An 8,983-nucleotide genomic window follows, 5' to 3' on the forward strand; every position below is an offset into this window, starting at 1 on the left:
GAGGTCATAATGTTTAACTCTGGGTATCCACTTACACATACAATTACGTTTCCTCGTTTAACGCCATTCTGGTAAACAAACGTTTGTTTTGCACGTCAAAAGAGCTACAATCTGAATGACGTGCAGTGTCGCGATACTTGCTATACCGCAGTGGCGACAATGACACCACTCGACGCCGCACGGCGCGCCACAGTGACCAGTTGGTCAACTTATCTTCGCAGTGCTGTGCGGCCAAGTTCCGCTGCCGCGTAGTGTCCCATACGATTTCTTATACACAATATTTGATCGCGTCGTGCCGCGCCCCTTTCCTGCAGTTCAGTGCGGTCTTACCTTCAGTACAGCACTTGGCTGTCTGCCCGCATGTACACACATCCGTGCTGCGTGCTCCGGCCACATAGAAGCGTTCACACCGGTGTCCGTCACCTTTTGGTTTAGTGGAGGCCACTTCACTGCACTCAGCTGTGTTCATAAGTTTCTAGTGACCTTTCCCGAAATTCGGTTTGTGATATGACAGAAAATGCTAGTAGGAATTTTACGGTACACTGCACTTTCTCCAAAACTCGCCGAGGTCAAGAAGATTCGAAATCCATGCTTGGAATTGTTATTTTTAGCGCCAAGGGACGAATTAGTAGTCATGCAAGTACGCATCTACCCTTATTCACGCTTACTGAAATTATCAAATCACGATATCTGTGAAAGACTAAAAAAACAAAACTCAGTCCGAACAGGCCATGAAGGACCAACGGTACCGACCGGCCGCCGTGTCATCCTCAGCTCACCGGCGTCACAGGATGCGGATATGGAGGTCAGCACACCGATCTCCCGGCCGCATGTCAGTTTACGAGACCGGAGCCGCTACTTCTCAATCAAGTAGCTCCTCAGTTTGCCTCACAAGGGCTGAGCGCACCCTGCTTTGCCAACAGCGCTCGGCAGACCGGATGGCCGCCCATCCAAGTGCTAGCCCAGCCCCACAGCGCTTAAATTCAGTGGTCTGACGGGAACCGGTGTTACCGCTGCGGCAAGGCCGTTGGCCTGTGAAAGAATAGTGTCAGTAGATAAGAAATAGAAAAATTCAAACACAGTTTCTGCAGCATAGTGACGTCACTGTGCAGCTCGCAAGTTATAACATTCGAACTTTACGGGTTTTTAACGTACCTTTTGAATACCCGAACCAGTAAATAGACGATGTCTTACATTCGTACGGACATGTTCACAGTGTGTCAGATGAATATTGGTACAGTGCCTAGAACTGTCAAAGAGACAGCGGTGTTCGATCTATCAGAATTGCCTTAGGCAAGCATGTGCAGTCTTACGTACTTGTACGTCAGCCGAAGTAGGGCGTAAAATTTCATGCAACAGACAATCGCGGACATGCATTATCAGGGCTTCGTTGGACCACCTGCGAAACGATTGCCCGAATGAAGCGTGGCGCCCTGCCTCTACTGCCAAGGGAAGTCTTGGTTGCCGGCAGAAATACATCACATCCCCTGTTGAGTGAGATAATCATAGGTACTTCGGCAGCACATCCACAACCTCCGCAAGTTCAACAGATGAATATAGAAGTGAATGCGATCGAGTAGCGCCGTCCACCCGATGTAGTTCAAAACCCTACTTCAGTTACCGATCACGAATCGATAGAGACTAGCTCTCCGTCTCAACTTCTCACAACAGGTAGTTCGGGTAAGCCGCTAAGCACGCTTCAAACTCGGAAGATAATACTAATGAGACCCACTAACAGGTATCACGTCCTGCGCACTTCGCAAAACAAACGAAAGAACAACATATGCTCGAACACTGGGAGTGGCACACTTTGCAGAAATCCGCGCTTGAGGTAAGTCGCGCCGGAATGCGCGCAGCGAAGACCATCGGGAAAGTAAAACACAACCGCTGCGGAAGGTTCCGAAATAGAAAACATCACTTCCATGGACTGAGATAAAGACATGAAGAGGGGAGAGGCCCTAGGAACAGATATTGAATCTCAACAACATGGTAGGCACTCTAGTATTTCGATGCTTATTTCTTGCAAAACGGCTGAATCAAATTTCAAAAATACAATGAATGACCAACTTAAAGACAGATTCAGTTACTTTGATATTCATAAGCATGATAACAAAAGCATTCCGGTACGATATGTTGAAACGTCCCCTTTTGAAAAATTATACATACGACTGTGCTTAAACTGACACACAATATTTTTAGCGCAACGCAATCTGACTTTTAAAATTCCCTACAAAAGAATGGCCCTGACTAACATTAACCTATACCTTTCACAAATCACTTACCTCACAAAAATCTTCATTACTCGAACTACTGCAATACAGCGAGCGCCACTACTGCCAGCTAAATAAAAGATTCAAACTACGGAAGGCACTAACTACTGATAGGCACAGTTAGCAAATGAAAGATTTTAATAGAGAACAAACAATGTGTTTACCTCAATAGTGTTCAAAAGTCATAATGTATATAGCAGTTCATGATATCCAGTATAACAAATTTCAAAACTCCGCCATCTCTGTCCTCACATCCACCACTGCTGGCGGCTCACCTCCAACTGCGCAACGCTACGCGTTGTTAACATCCAGCTGCCCAACACTACTATGGCAGACAACAATGCAAACTAGCCACAGACTGCACACAGCACAGCCAGTGATTTTCATACAGAGCGCTACGTGGCGTTACCAATAAGAAAACCTAAACAGCCTACTTACACAGCCCCCATGCTCCCCAAAAAAAATTTTACAAATTGGTTTGAGCAGTGGCCAATAATGATTTGATAAAATTTTTCATAATTACAATAACAATTATATCAAATGCACACACTTATTGATACAATGTTGGTCAAAAGCTAAAATTTTCTCACAGTCCATAAAGACAGTCCACATTGTTCATCACAGTAAAACTGCCGTTTCTTTTCTCAAAGTCTGAGCAGTAAAAGACAATGTACACGGAAGTAGTGGATTTCCATGCAGTCTTGAAGAAGTAGTGTTGTCCTTCCAACGGAAAGACAGTGCCGACTCATGACATGCAAAAACTCAGGAAAACTTAAAGGACACAGTAGATTCGATTTCAACACAAATGGACACTCTGAAACTTGGTTCAGAAAAACACACTGAGGAAATGTGTTTACTATCGGAGAAAGTAGCTCAACTTTCGGATCAGGTCACTAACTTATCTACAAAGCTAGATGATGATCTGAATGAAACAAGACCTGTAGCCATCACTGACACAGAAGAGTATGAACGAATTAAGAAATTCAAACAAAATCAGAATCAAATTAATACGCAATACAAAAGAGAAATCCGGGAAGTACAAGATCAGCTGATACAGGTAATGCAAGAATTACGTATTTCAGAGGACACTCGTGCCCCGATACGGGAGTAGGGACATAGAAAAACGGAACAGCCACAAAATAATAACACAGGGCATTTCGGAAGTTATGAAACAAATTGGCAATGTGCACCGAATTTTGAGATGGAACCGCCGACACGACGTAACAATGACCAACATGCGACTCGGCGACAAGATGATTTTGACTATAAGCTGTTCATTAGTACACGTAAATTCAAAACGTTTAAGAATTCTGCCAACGATATTGATCCACAAGCGTGGCTCCATCAATTCTCTCATCGTTTTCCTCCCAACTGGTCATTGGAGCACAGGTTAGAATTTATTTGTGGCTACTTAGAGAATGAACCAGCTGAAAGAATGGGATCGATCATTCACGATTGTCACAGTGAAGGAGAATTTTACCATGCGTTCCTCTCGGCATATTGGTCTCAAGCTACACAAGACCGAGTAAAACATAGCATCATAATGATGAAACACTTTGAACAATCTGAATTTTCCAGTCTTGTCAAATATTTTGAAGACATGTTGCACAAGAATCAGTACCTGTCAAACCCATACAGCTCCTCAGAACTCATCCGCAATTGCTTAATCAAATTACCTGAACATTTACGGCATATTATTTTGGCAGGACATTGCAAAGACGACATTGAAGCTTTTCAGGGGCTCTTACAAGAACTGGAAATTGACACTGACAATCGCGGAACGCTTATTCAGTTTAACAGTTTCTTGTCGTTTTTGCTAATCAGTGTTTTCAGGGTGGCGTTGCAGAAATTTTCTCTGCCTATTTTGCTTGCTTACCTAGTCTGCTTGTTACATTTGTGTCTTCCAACATGCCCACCCCCACCTGTGCCGCTCCCTGCTCAGGCGTTGCCGCCGCAAGCGTTAGATGCCACACGGCTAATGCAGATGTTTCAGTTCCAGACTCAACAAATCTCCACGTTACTCAACACAGTGCAGCAGCTACTGGCCAACGCTGAGCGCCCGATGGAACAAGCACCACCTACTACTACCGCTATACCACCTTTTCGACAGGTTTGTGGACTAGACGAACAATGATTAGAGTGGTTGTCGTAATGTGAAGCCCACGTCATCGCCCAGAATGTACCAGGTATTGTGAAAGTTCCCTACCTAGTATCAGCACTAGGAAGCGTATCTAATATCAACACTAGAAAGCGCAGTGGTTGGTTGGTTTGGGGAAGGAGACTAGACAGCGAGGTCATCGGTCTCATCGGATTAGGGAAGGACGGGGAAGGAAGTCGGCCGTGCCCTTTGAAAGGGACCATCCCGGCATTTGCCTGGAGCGATTTAGGGAAATCACGGAAAACCTAAATCAGGATGGCCGAACGCGGGATTGAACCGTCGTCCTCCCGAGTGCGAGTCCAGTGTTTAGTCTCCTACAAAAACTATTCCCTAACGGCACTCCGAGTGAAATTAGTTATGAACAGATTGTACAGTCGTTAACTGACTTTTACGACCAACTGCAAAAAACGTACGGAACCAACTTATCGCGATTGGGTAACAGATTTGCAGGGTATGACAAAGAAATGCAAATTCAAATGTGCTTGTGATGCTTTGTATTCAGATGTTACGTTGCGTGATACGATCGTGTACAATGTGCCTGACGTCAGACTCAGATAACAGATTTTGCAACAGTTCATTTCAGCAGGTAGTGCAAGTTTTAGATCAGTACGAGTCTGGTGGCCTGGCGGCTGATAAATTCGAGTAGCCAGCTATTTGTCGAGTTTAGTCCTACGTCGCACCGACTGCTTGAGCTATCAACGCTGAGTAAACAGGGTTCCACACCGCATAAGCAGTTCGTTAGACAGGCGGGTACATTGGCGAACAGAATAAAGTCTAGTCCTAGGTGTTATTCACGGCACAAACGCCAAACTGCCCCTTCTGACAGGCTCAGTGCTACGCTTTTGGTAGGAAAGGACATGTGCAAACAGTATGTTTGGAACGGAACAAACGTAAGAATTCGGCCTATTCACAAAAATCTAGTCACAAGGCCCATGTCATTAATGTAGTATAGTCCAAGTCTGCAGCTAGCAAGCGCACAGTATCGTCAGTTATACGCCAGTTGAACAAACTTTTTGTCATATACTTATTTGTGGGAAACGTGGGAAATTTCAGGTGGACACATGTGCCTCTGTCACATCATTGCTAAATCAACACACATACTAACTGTTAGGCTCCATAAACTAGCACACAGCTGACGGCTTATAATATTTGGTCTTGATTTTTTTGATTTGTTTGGCTTTCACATGCAGGAAAATGTATGAAGATACCATCGAGGACCATGCAGCTCTCTAGAATGAAACGATAATTAAATACCGCGGGACTGCTACGGTCGCAGGTTCGAATCCTGCCTCGGGCATGGGTGTGTGTGATGTCCTTAGGTTAGTTAGGTTTAAGTAGTTCTAAGATCTAGGGGACTTATGACCTAAGATGTTGAGTCCCATAGTGCTCAGAGCCATTTGAACCATTTTTTTTTATAATTAAATCAAGACCCTAAGCTGTCGACAGGCGTTGATATAACTCAACGGGGACAGTTGAAAACGTGTGCCCCGACAAGGGCTGCTCACTAAATTCCGAAATACGATCTTCACCGAGGATGCAGAGCATATATCATTACCACCAACTTTCAAATCGCGCAGTGATCACCACTCAAAGATAAGGGAAATTAGAGCTCGTATTGAGGCGTTCAGACAGTCTTTCTTTCCTGACGCGATCCGCAAGTGGAACAGAATTGGGGGGGGGGATAGGACTTTGTGGTTAATTGTGCCCTCCGTCACACACCGCTTGGTGGCTAGCGGAGTATATATGTAGATGTAGATGTAGACTCTAACCCGGGATCTCGTGCTTACATGGCTGACGCCCTATCGATGTGAGCCACCGAGGGCACAGAGGATAGCGCGACTGCAGGGATTTATCCCCTGCAGGTCCACGCGAGACCCACGTTCCCAGTTTAATGTCCAATACACTTGCTACTCGCGGCAGACAATCATACTGAGTCCCGTAAGAGTTCGGGCAATGCGTGTGCATCCACACAGAAGAAGAAGGTCAATGGCCAGTTAGTCTTAACTACATGGCCTTCAGCCGTGATTCTGGTTACTTGCTGTAAAATTCTAAGTCTGACTACATGGACTTTTTTTTAAAACATTATTTGCTGTCATGATAATATAAAAACACCCACAGCCGTCCTTATAATTTTATTTTATTTTGTCGCTACCTGTTTCAACGCTTCAGTGTGTCAGTGACTCACTGAAGCGTTGAAACTGGTAGCGACAAAATAAAATAAAATCATAAGGGCGGCTGTAGGTGTTTTTATTTTATCACGATATTAAACGCCCGTCGTCTCAGTGACCTACTGTTACAAGGATGGGCATACAAAAGATTATTTGCTGTGTCTGTATTTAATGTATATTTGTTAAATTTTTTTAATAATTGCCATTCTTGGCGTTAAAGGCCTTCAGCCGTGACTGTGGTCACTTGTCTTAAAATTCTAATTGCGACCAACTTGGCTTGTTTTCAAAACATTATTTGCTGTGACTGTATTTTATGCTTAGTTGGTAAATTGTAACGTACTGAAAGTACTATTAATTACACTTGTTTCTTCCCTACTACTAACGTGTGATTTTTTTTATTTATTGCTGAGTCTGGAGTTATCGTCTTAAAATAAATGTGTGAAATTGCAAAAGCAAACCAATAGTAACTGATTCGGGCCCCGTCCACAATGATAATCGAATCCTGCTTTCCTTGACTACCAGGTCTCATCAGGTATTGTCATCGATTTGTTGCCTCGAAGGACTACCTGAGGTAATAGATCAGACAGTGGCCCTCAGTTCACGTCACATGAATTTGAAACATTCTGTGAACGCGATGGCATACAGCATCTAACTGGTGTACCATTCCATCCACAGTCAAATGGTGAAGCGGAACGTTTTGTCAGAACATTCAAGCAGCATATGGCCAAACTTCGCTCCGCACACACCAGGGATGAAGCATTGCAGCTGTTTATTGCCTCATATCCTTTGCACTCGCAAGATGGACCATCGCCGGCGGAGTTGCGTCACGGCAGCCACCATCGCACACTGCTCCATCTGCTCCACCCTCCTCAGCATACGGCGCCAAGGGAAGTCCACAAATATCGCTTCGTGCCGCATGGTATTGTTTTTTACTGGGTTTTTAGCGGCAGCAGACGGTAGGCGCGAGGCGAGGTCGTCCGTCGACTTGGCGCTTGCATGTGTCTTCTTTCAGGTCCAGATGGCTTGAATCGGCGCAATCAAAATCAACTTCACCTCTGTCATGTACACTATGATCTTTCAGTTCTCTTCAGACACAGGGATCCAGAGGACAGCGCAGCCACAGCAGACGCCTGAGGGTGTCCTCACGACACCACGGGACGACCCCGTGGAGACGGAGCCTTCGCCTCCTCCACCTCCTCTCGTCCTACAGATAGAGCTGGACCCGCCCACACCGCAGCAGTCGCCGCCTTCTTCATCTGGTTCCTGGCAGCAGGAGGTGCATGCGTACCCTTCTGGTCGTTTTCCGGGGGACGTTTCCGCCAGAGGGCAGGCCGAATGGCGGGGTGCAGCCGGAAGCTTGACGTCCCCTGCAGCCCCAGTTACCGTCTCTGCGATGCGCCCACACTCCTGCCTCCCCCGCCGTGCTCTCACTCCCTACACGACGATGCTCCGTACCTTCGGGGGAGAGGAATGGTCTCGCGTAACCACAATCGCCGGAACAAAGATGAAGAAAGCAAGAGAAGAGAAGGCAGTTAAACGACGACGGCCAATGGTGCGCTGATTAGGACCACACCACGACATGAGTGGTCTCTTAGAACAGGAGAACACTAGCGACGCTCCTGCGCGCCTCGGCCTCTCAGTATTCGGACAGTATTAGAACAAAATTAGCATAGCCTGGAGGAGAGTGCTACGATATCAGAGACGTGTAATCCATATCAATTGCTAGCATGAACATTGTATATAGCAATTATTTGCATCCCGCCCCTCGCTTGCGACCACTTGTAAATTCGAGTTAAGTTTGTCATTCTTCTTATTTGTGATAAAAACTATTAATGTGATTTTACTTGAATTGTTGTATAGCATTCCGAGAGCGCAGCATCCTTCAGCCATGCTATACGAGACAAGTGGGCAGGACCCCATAGAAATTTCTGAGAATGTACGTTTGGAGTCCAGCATTGCATAGTAGTGAAACATAGTGTGGGAAAACCTGAACAGAAGAAGACCGAATCATTAGAGATATGGTGCTACAGACGAATGTTGAAAATTAGGTGGACTGATAAGCAAAGGAGTGAGGAGTTTTTACGCAGAAACGGAGTGGAACTAAGCATGTGGAAAACAGTGACGAGAGAAGGGACAGGATGATAGCACATCTGTTGAGACATCAGGGAATGACTTCCATGGAACTAGAGGGAGCTGTTGCTGGAAAAGCATGGTTTCCTGCTAGATACTATTTATTCAGTCATAGTTTGTCGCAGAAACTGCGATCTAATACGCGCTCTGCCATGCAGCCACTGTTACAGTAAGCATGGTTTTCTCCTAGAGGGTGGTACTGTTCCTTATACGTCGTGCCCTTGCTTCCTATCCTGTCATACTAATTGGTAATGTCG

At 45.5% G+C, this 8,983-nt stretch overlaps 1 pseudogene; it reads right to left on the reverse strand.

Annotated features, from left to right (window-relative positions):
- Nucleotides 1-914: 914 nt before the first annotated feature.
- On the reverse strand, nucleotides 915-1,032 carry LOC126100454 (5S ribosomal RNA; annotated as a pseudogene).
- Between the last annotated feature and the right edge of the window lie 7,951 nt (nucleotides 1,033-8,983).

The sequence above is a fragment of the Schistocerca cancellata genome, chromosome 1, assembly GCF_023864275.1.
Source record: "Schistocerca cancellata isolate TAMUIC-IGC-003103 chromosome 1, iqSchCanc2.1, whole genome shotgun sequence".
Taxonomy (NCBI): Eukaryota; Metazoa; Arthropoda; class Insecta; order Orthoptera; family Acrididae; genus Schistocerca; species Schistocerca cancellata.